The following is a 9,804-nucleotide window of genomic DNA, read 5'->3' as shown; positions in this document are numbered from 1 at the left end:
AGCGATCTTTTCCTCTTCTCATATAAAACCAGGGACAAAAGAAACATTTAACAAAGGTAACGGCACACAATGTGGCTCCATTATAACTCACAAGGTTCACTGACAAAACAACTGTCATACTAAACACGTATATATATAAATATCCGGATGGGACTGCGCTCAAAATGCGAAGCGCTGTCAATCACAAAGTATTCAGCCTTTTAGACAGTTCCTCCAATCATCATGCATACACCGAGCGTCCTCTCCTGCCTCCCGCTCCATTAGGTCCCAGGGAAGCTGAGCCTCCCTGGAAGTGATGATTTTGTCACATTTATCCAATGACCATCTCGCTTTGCTGCATGAAAAAAACCTTCTCTGCACTGTCTCATAGGAATGCTTGGAAGCTCTGCGTCCGCTGTGCTGACACAGGGAGGTCACATTTGAAAACTGGTGATAAACACGTTTGAACATCATAGTCATGATGTTAAACGCATCCTAGCCCACGTTTAATGCAATGTAAATTCTTATTGTAATGTAAATTCAATAGTGCGTATTTGACCATTTCTTCTATGAAATTCTAGAGGAAGTTCAGCCTCCCTTGTTGTCTCAGAGCAGTCGCCCCTGCTTCAAACCAGTATGTCGCTGCAACTGTAGATACTCAATAATTGTCTTTTCACTAGTCTTTGCTCTTATGGTGGAGAAACTTTTATTTTATGTTGGATTCTTGATGCTGGTATGTTTATTAGACACATTAAAATTGACATTACTGTACGTAACTATGCTGACTGTAAATAGAAAACTGTGGGAATTCTTCTACTTTTTGGCTACAGGAAAAAAAGAACAAACAAATGTACAGTATGCCTTGAAATGAGGGCTAAAAATCCAACATGTCCATTTTTCTAAGCTTTAATAAACGTACCATTTTATTTAAACAGAGGACACGTGTCACTGCCTGTTAAATGTGCTGGTGCTTGATGCACAGCAGGTGTTAGAAAGGCAGCCTTTTACCATCTGTATAACACATTAGCAATCATGGTGTTGTTCATTAGCCGGACAGCACCAGTCATGATATCCCATTGGCGTTGGCCGTTAACCCGGTTCATGTTTTTCTCAATTAATTGCTTGAGCATTTAAAGACTTAGAAGCCAGAAGATTTAGAAGCTTTATTTCTCACTTTTGACATAATTGGAATCGGCCTTTCAGTATATCTGTTCTAAATCCACATGCACTGATGCCATACGAATGTTCGTGGAGTCAGTGGAGCAGTATGGTGTGCACACTTGTCTGCTCAGTGACCAGAGTAGCAATGTTCAGTAATTAAACAAAGAATGTGAATAAATCAAAATAACATCCTTCACTATTTCAGTTTGCATTATTTGAAAACAAAACAAAACAAAAAAAGAAATTCACCAGTGTATTGACTTCTTGTCTGCAGCAATTTGTATGTGTATTTGTGTCTGCATGTTTGATTATATATGGCATTCACTATTGCATATTCAATACCGGAGGGAGAAATGGTGAGCTGCAATGTAGAGGAAACAGCAAGTATTCAGTGTTTTTGTTTCTTTGTTTTCATGCTAATATATCTAATTAAAGGGGAAACAAGAGAAGCCATGAGTAATAGCCTAGAATGAAAAATATCTAAAATATGCTGTCTGTATATGCATGCATGTATGTTTATGAGTATTGACAGTATCTGTGAAACATGCTTTTGTGTTTCGGCAGAGGTATTCATTTGTCTATATAGGGCTCTGGGCTGGGGTGTATCACTGAGGGAGAGAGGAAGAGAAGAGAAGAGTGGACGATGCGGTGCTGCTCTCATTTAGTAGTTCAGTCTTCAAAGAATTGATTCCCCAAGGAGAACTTGCAGGGAACTAATAGCTGTGAGCTTCAATAAAAATGAGGATACTGGCAGTGTTTTGATGGCATACACACCAGCCCAGTGTGAGAGAAGAGAGGAAACGGAAAATTAGTGGAGTGGAGGTACTAAAAGTAAATGCTTAAAATAATACTCGTTCAAAAAGCAGTGCTGGAACCATTCCGGCCTTCAAAGAGGAAATTAATTTTGATGTTTTGCAAATTTTGTTAGGTTAATTAAAAAAATACTTCAGAAATGCCCATAAAAGGATCATTTCTATATCAGTTACTCACCTTGTGTTACTTGAAATTTTGGTGATCCTCCACAAATATCAAAAAAGGACAGAAGTTTTGAGTTGATTTGCAGCAAAACTACATCAAAACATCCCTTTACAAACTCTCACACAACTCGTGCAGTATATTGCCAGTCCCATTTATCTGCTCTGTACTTGCAATACACATGCATTTTTTACTAAAACCTTACTTTTTGAAAAAGCTCCACATATGAGTAGAGTGCCTGGGCAAGCATTTGAACTCTGCTTGTGTATTCCATTGAGCAGAGTTTAAACACACATGCTTACGCTGATGTGCTATTTGCAGTGTTTCCCATACATTGACGAGACTATGGCAGCCCGTCACTCAGTAGCGCACCGGCTAGAGCGCGGCATCCGTCAAAAATAGACCCGGCGCGTATTATTAGCAGAGTGGAGCGCCAAGTCGCTTCTAGGCTGCGGCTAGGACGCGCCACTAGTGTTTGTATCAGTAAAAATGGAACATTTTTCACACATAAAAAGCACAAAGATGTTGAAATCTAGGCATATTCTGCCATCATAACTTGGCTCTCACACCGGAATTCCACTGGATGCGTGTCCATTGCGGAACCGCAGCGCTGGTTATCCGCTGTGTGCTCTGCCGTCCATCAACATCCAACGGCTGCGTTTGCTGTGCAGAGCAGTGCAGCTCCACCGGAAGACATCTTGACATCCTGACATCTCGGTGCACCACCATGATTAACATCTCCTCATCCATGGTGTCAACGGGGTCAAATGACATCTGAAAACCTGTTGACTTCAGGCCTGTCTCTGCCCATGATGTAGTTTTCAAGGTGTAGTGCAGGGAGAAAGAGACAGAGGGAGGCTGCTTAGTGAGAGAGCGCAGGGTGGGCGGAGGGGGGGAGATCAACGCCTCCGCCCACTCGACACTAACGCACATGTTGCGGAGCGGTGAACAAACTGAAGAACACAATGTCAGGAGAAACTGAAAAGATATGCCGTCTATGTAAAGTCAACTTGCTAATTAAGGAGCCATTACATGTTCAAGAGTTTTATAAAGCTGCTCAAACGCCAAAGAGAGGCTATAAGTGAACGTTTCAGTGGCGACTCGTAATGACTGCGACCCCCACATGCATTTTTATCTCGGATGTCTGAAATTTTCTTCACCCCTTCTTCGTCCTGCAATGAATGAGTGCACCGGCTTTCTACTGCGCCACAGCGCCACTATAGCGCTATTCCTTTCCTTTCTGGCATCTTAACATCTTTTCCCTCGCTTTCTCCACTCAATGCGACTCAACTACTGCATTTGTTTACTGCTGCCCGTAGCCATCAACATGGCAGCGACGTCCATGGTGACGTCACTGTGCCCGTTCCCTACTGGGGGTCAGAATTCACCAGACTGATGCCTTTAAAAATCCTGTGGGAAACATTGATTTGTCCATGTGTGAGACTATTTATGGTTAAGTGTTGTGAGATTTTATTGAAAAATCATAAGTTTGGTAAGTACTGACCATGACTGGATAAATGAGACTTAAATCATACTGCATGAGTTGTGTGAGAGTTTGTAGTACTCCTTTAAATGACAAGAAGACATGTAGAGGAATAATTTACTGACAGAAAGGTGCAAGGCAGTGAAAAAAGATGGGCCGATCACACCTCCTTTTAGTGTGAGTTTGGCTGAGAAGAAAATGCTGCAAATGTTCCCCAAACATTAATTAAGCTCCTGAGCAGCCTTTGTCTATTAATATAATAGCAACATCCTCCTACCAGCCCTGCACGCCTCTGCTAAGTGAGAGATATGTCAAGATACAGTAACAGACAATATTGGTAGTGAGAGTGCGTTTTCTGCCAAATAAATGAGACTAATTTCCAAGCATATTATATCAATTAGGCACGGCAAATCTCGCTCATGATGATGTTTATCAACAGTGAAGTTGTACTGAAGGCTGCAAACCAGCTGGGTGACCATTATTCATGTGCTCTCATGTTGAGGAACCAGGGAAATACGAAATAGATTTGCAATAACATGTTAAATGTAGATATTAATCTCTACTCCAACATTAAATACTGATTTCAAGCAATGAAATTTGATCTATTACACTCTTGAGAAGACGGCTGTGTTTGTTTTAATACAAGCTTGATACAATGGTAGCATTTGTGATGGGAATACTTTATATAAGCACGATTTAATGGAGGTGATAACTTACAGTATACTTTATCTAACAGGCTGATGTTGAGGTGGGCACTTGCATTGGAATTGCATCAGCCGGCATCTCTTGGTGGCCAATATACACAGGAGAAACTGTTACAGCAGCCAGTGTACATATGGGCATGTGATGGAATAAGATCTATGTTGGGCTCCTTACTTTACTCAGAAAATGCAATTTATTACTCATTACTCCTTTGAAAAGTAATATTGTTACTTTACTTATTGCTTATTCATCACACTACTAGTTATATTACTTTTCAGTTACATCCCACAAAATTAGTATTTGCGTCCTTTCGCCTCAAAGTTCAGACCTCTCATGTGAACCTCTGTGTGTATGTCGGGGTGATATCCATTAAGCGCAATTAACGCCTCGTTTCCACTTCCGTATGCGTATGGAGACGAGGCACTAGGAAGTCAATTCATGCGTATGGGAATCTCCTTGATATCCGATGTGCCTGCGAAACTCCTCCCCTCCATAATATTTTAGTCCAGGAGTCGCCTTGAGAACATCAAAGACATTGAACTTTTGGTGTGGATTTCGGAGAGACCGTATGATGGTGTGCTAGCTTAGCTAACAGGCTGCTAACTAGCTAACAGGCTATTTCTTTCAATGCAGTTGCCTGTGTTGATCGTCAAGTGAGTGTATGATTAAAAAGAAATTATTTAGTTTGAACAAACTGTGAACCTGAGTAATGTCGTTCTGCTAACATATAGCTATACATTATGTACAGTCAGACTGTCATTATGACTCGTTCAGCCGTTCATACGTCTTTTTAATAAAATATTTCACAAAACATGCCACATACCTGGCAGGTCCTGTTTCTGTCCCTGTAATACTCCAAGTGCATATTCCAAACTACTGGATGGCGGAAAACTATACACTGAAAAACTGACAAAATTAGCCTCCCCCCCATGGCTACAGGTGGTTTCTTTCAGGTTTCTAGCCATCTGTAAAGAAATGCACTTCCTTGCGTTGGACACTAGAGGCATCATCCATATATTTATGGATCTACGGACACCAGTCACATACATAAGTGGAAACGAGGCGTGAGGCTAGAAAGCTTGTAAATTATTTTTACCTGGAGATCTCCTGTTGCCTGTGACTGGTATTTTCCAAAGGATCTATCTGAAAGACAAAAAACCCCATTGATATAGGCAACATTTCATCCACCACATATCCAGCCACAAGCTTCATCCGGTGTTTGTCTCCTGTAGCCTGCAGCTGTCCATGATTAAAACCCAGTTTTGGTTATTTGTAGCCGCAGAGGGCTCACCTATGGTTGGTTATATTCCCACGAGATTCATCTTGTTGTGCTGTCTGTTGCAGTAGAGGACTAAGTACAGTACAAAGAGTCTTAGTACAACTATGTGGAACAACAATGTTCTTGTAATCTTTCCCCCCCGACAAAATCAAAGTAATAAGAATATTTCCAGCTGCTGAATGTACAGTAAGTGGTGCATCTAGCTTGCTGCTTTGTGACGTGCATGAACAGCTTGACAATTACAGAAATGAATCCTGGAATGTAACTGATTGTTGGATTTCAAATCTGTAGGGGGGTGTCAACAAAAGCAAGGTTGTAAGGGGTTATTTGTTTTTGTGGTGCCTGTAATAATATTACTGGAATTTCAGTAGAAATTCATTACTGGGTAAGGTTATATTATACGGAGCCCCTAAAAGGACATGGAAGGAAAAAAAAATAGACGGTTGGAAAAAAAAAAAGTACTTTTGCGAGATCTCACAAAACTTTCCTTTAAGTAATGTACTTCCAGGTCAGTTTGGCCCGTAGAGACTGCAAACAAACGCAACAATGGAGCGCATTCACCCGTGGGAGAGGCTCATAGAGTTTTATTTTGAGATTGGCCTCAAATATAAAGACATTAAATCAGTGTTCGTGAGTAAAAACGGGTGAATGCACTCCATTGTTGCGTTTGTTTGCAGTCTCTATGGGCGAAACTGACCTGGAAGTACATTACTTAAAGGATAGTTTTGCGAGATCTCGCAAAACCTTTGCGAGATCTCGCAAAACCTTTGCGAGATATTGCAAATGTTTTGTGAGATCTCGCAAAAGTACTTTTTTTTGTTTTTCAATCGTCTATTTTTTTTCCCTTCCATGTCCCTTTAGGGGCTCCGTAATATTATAACTGTATCACTGCCAAACATTAATTAAGATAGACTCGAAAAAAGTGAACTCATCCTATAGGTTTAGTTAAATAAAATAAAGTATCAATTGAAATGCATTGCACTGTCCTCCTCTTCAAAATACTCTACAAAAGGCACCTGAGGTGTATTGTCATGAGTCAGAGACACAGGAAATGCTACATTTAACACAGTAAAATGATTATTCATAGCACTATGCCTATGTATTTGTCACGTCATAATGGTCTATAACACTTTCCAATGTTCTCTGTACGTCACTGAGGGTTTCAGATGTCGTTGGGTGGAGAGGACTACAGGGAGACTTTGGCAGAGATCAGGCTTGTTTTCCTCTCTCCGACTGGGGGCATCACTATAGCAGACTGCTGTTGCAGTTGACAACTGCATTTCGGAGGGCCAGTGGATTGCTTCAATTTTATGACATGTTGTCAGAGTCAAAGTGTGGGCTACCTTTATGAGCCACTGTCCATCACTGAGGGAAATTCCACATGGAGAGGCAGACTGAGAGCCAACAGGTGGAGCAGACTGGCTGTATTTCTGCCCTAGCTGCCCTGTGCTGACTGTGTGTGAGTCAGCATGTGTCAGAGTAATTCGCAGCATGTATGTTCATTTTCTTCCCTTAATCGAACACAAGTAGCCATATTCCATTAAATGTAAAGCCTGTTTTGTTCTGAGTTCAGCAGGTGGGAAGCCACATATAATGTAAATGTCCACTGAGGTCGATCTGAGGGTTTGACACATAATGCATGCTGGTAGATCAGTGTTGAGTACTGTCAGTTTGAAGGCAAAGTGGTTTGTCATAATGGACTCAATGTCGAAATGTGGCGTTTTAGAAAATGGTAATACACATGCAGTCATCTCTTCCCTTCTGAAATCTCTTATCCTACGACTGAAATGTGACCAAGAAGCCAAACGTTTAGTCAATAATGATGCAGCTCAGGACCCCAAAGTAGAAATTATGTTCCTTGTGAACTTAACTTACCTCTGCCTTACATATGCTCGTTGAACTATTTACATTTGGTCTGTAGGCTGATCAAAGGCCTCAATCTTGAGATGGTTTTAATGAGAGCTTCCAGCAGCCAATTATTCAGAATGACCTAATTGCATGGGATACTTCTGCCACACACACACACACACACACACACACACACACACACACACACACACACACACACACCTCTATTCCTCTTCCCTCTTTCTCCCTTTTCTCTCTGCTTGCCTGTCAACTCTTATCTCTCTACTCTTTCCCTCTTCCTTGACCAGTCTCACACTGCTATTTCCTGTTTTCTTTCTCTCTGCAACATGCATTCATCGTGTTTGTGCAAAAGAGAAAGAAACATTGATTGATCCGATCAAAGACTCACAGACGCATGTCAAAGAATAACAAACATGTGGCCTATTGATTTCAAGCCGATTCCCCTGCTCCTTACAAACCCCACTGCAGCACTTGAAGTGGTTTTGCTGCATTCAGTTAAACTTGAGGTCAAATGTTGCAGCAGCATGGCGATAACTTCTATAGTAGCTTTTGTTTTCAGCAGTTTGGGTTAAAGTTGCATGGAAGCAGCATCTGGATGATATGATCAAGCAACTTAAACAAAGTTGAAAAAATAACTAAGTTCATTAAAGTCCCTGCACAAATAACAAATAATACTTCCTCCATTTGTTTCATGGTCCATCACAGTCCTTTGCTTCAACCCAGGGCCATCGCAACCGGACAGGCAAACTAGGCAATTGCCTAGGGCCCCAAGCTGGAAGGGGGCCCCCAGAGACGGCTGACATTGGTCCATATCAATGACAATATGATGGAACCCCTATAGACACTGCAACAACGACAACACGTTAGAATCCCCCCTAATGGGGCCCCCTACCAGCTGCTGCTTGCGAGTGGCTAAGTAGGGTGACCAGACGTCCTGCACTGTGCAGGACTGCACAGCATTTCTGTCTCTTCTCACACATCACGCAAATTGAGACCATGTCTCGCATGATTGGTTGCCACCCACGCTAGCATTGTTGGAGTACCGTAGTACTACGGTACCTCACAGTACCACTACTGTGGGATAAGTTCAAAGTCCAATCGCAAGAGGGTGAGTGTCCATGCGCCGTCCAATAACGGTGCATGCTGGCCACCTGGCACTCAATATGCTGCTGCAGTGGTTTGTATCCAGTGACATTTCAGGTATTAGCTGAGCTATTAAGTATCTTTAAGCAGTGAAAGTTATTATTTATTTCTTTTTACTTGTAGGTTAGATTTGTTTATATATGCTACAGTGATTTGTTTTCCACAGAGCTCTACAGTGCGAGCATTTTACTCGCATTTGCAACTAAAAATAGTTTTGTGCGAGCAAAAGAAATCATTCAGGAGCACGCTGTGCGAGTACAGATTTCAACCAGCAGCAGAAACTAAAGGCGAATCCTGCCGGTTGTGGGTTGAACGGGGGTCACAGACGCCGTATTCCTGTCAAATAAGGCGCAAGATAAGGCTTACCAGTGACGGAGAAGTCCAGCTCCAGGTCCAGTAATTTCCTCTTTGTTGATTTCGTGATTGCCCAGAAATACCTGAACAGCCGAGCCTCTTGGCTGGGGCCCCCAGAGTGTCTTGAAACAGCCCTGCTTCAACCTGCTTGATTTCTTATCTAAAGTTTATATACAAACAAGAAACTAAATATAGTCCGTATTTATGTCTAGAATGTATTTTCTGGCTGAAAGGTGTGAAAATTGTAGGTGACAGACAAGAAGATATTTGACACTCCCTGCATTTTTCTGCAATGAAACCAGACTTCACACTTCAGTAGAGATGCAGAATTATACTTAACTGTGAATAAAATTCAAGTTTTAATATAATATCGGTGGTGCATTTGGTTTACTTTGACATTGCAAATATGATTAAGGTATTTGAAGTACTTTCTTAAAGAAAGCAGTCCGGCTAATGAAACCATGTGAAGCAAGGTCAGCATTGCTTTCCAAACCCTTCTCTCCTAACATTCTCCACTACTTATTTAAGTCTTAATGCTGTTGATCAAGAAATCATTGAGCTCACAGCGTTTTACCTGCGAGGTCCTTTACAGAGTCACACGTCATTGTCTTTTACCACAGATAATGACTCCCATTGCTGCCCTTTATTCTAGTCTCCGTGATGGATGCCTCTCTCCCTCTACAGATAACAGCTCTGTTTGGTTTCCTGTTCTGCAGTATCACGGCTATAATTCTTAAATCATGTGAGTACCGCTCAAGATGCATCTATGAGCGTGGCGTGGGAAATGGTTTTGTGAGCAGCAGGATGGAAACAGGGAATGCATTAAAAAAGAAGATGGTATGCGTTTGGGAGCTGCTCT

The sequence above is a fragment of the Epinephelus lanceolatus genome, chromosome 11 (genome assembly GCF_041903045.1).
Source record: "Epinephelus lanceolatus isolate andai-2023 chromosome 11, ASM4190304v1, whole genome shotgun sequence".
NCBI classification, from domain to species: Eukaryota; Metazoa; Chordata; class Actinopteri; order Perciformes; family Serranidae; genus Epinephelus; species Epinephelus lanceolatus.
The sequence above is the reverse complement of the archived record's forward strand: the minus strand, read 5'-3'. Positions refer to the sequence as shown.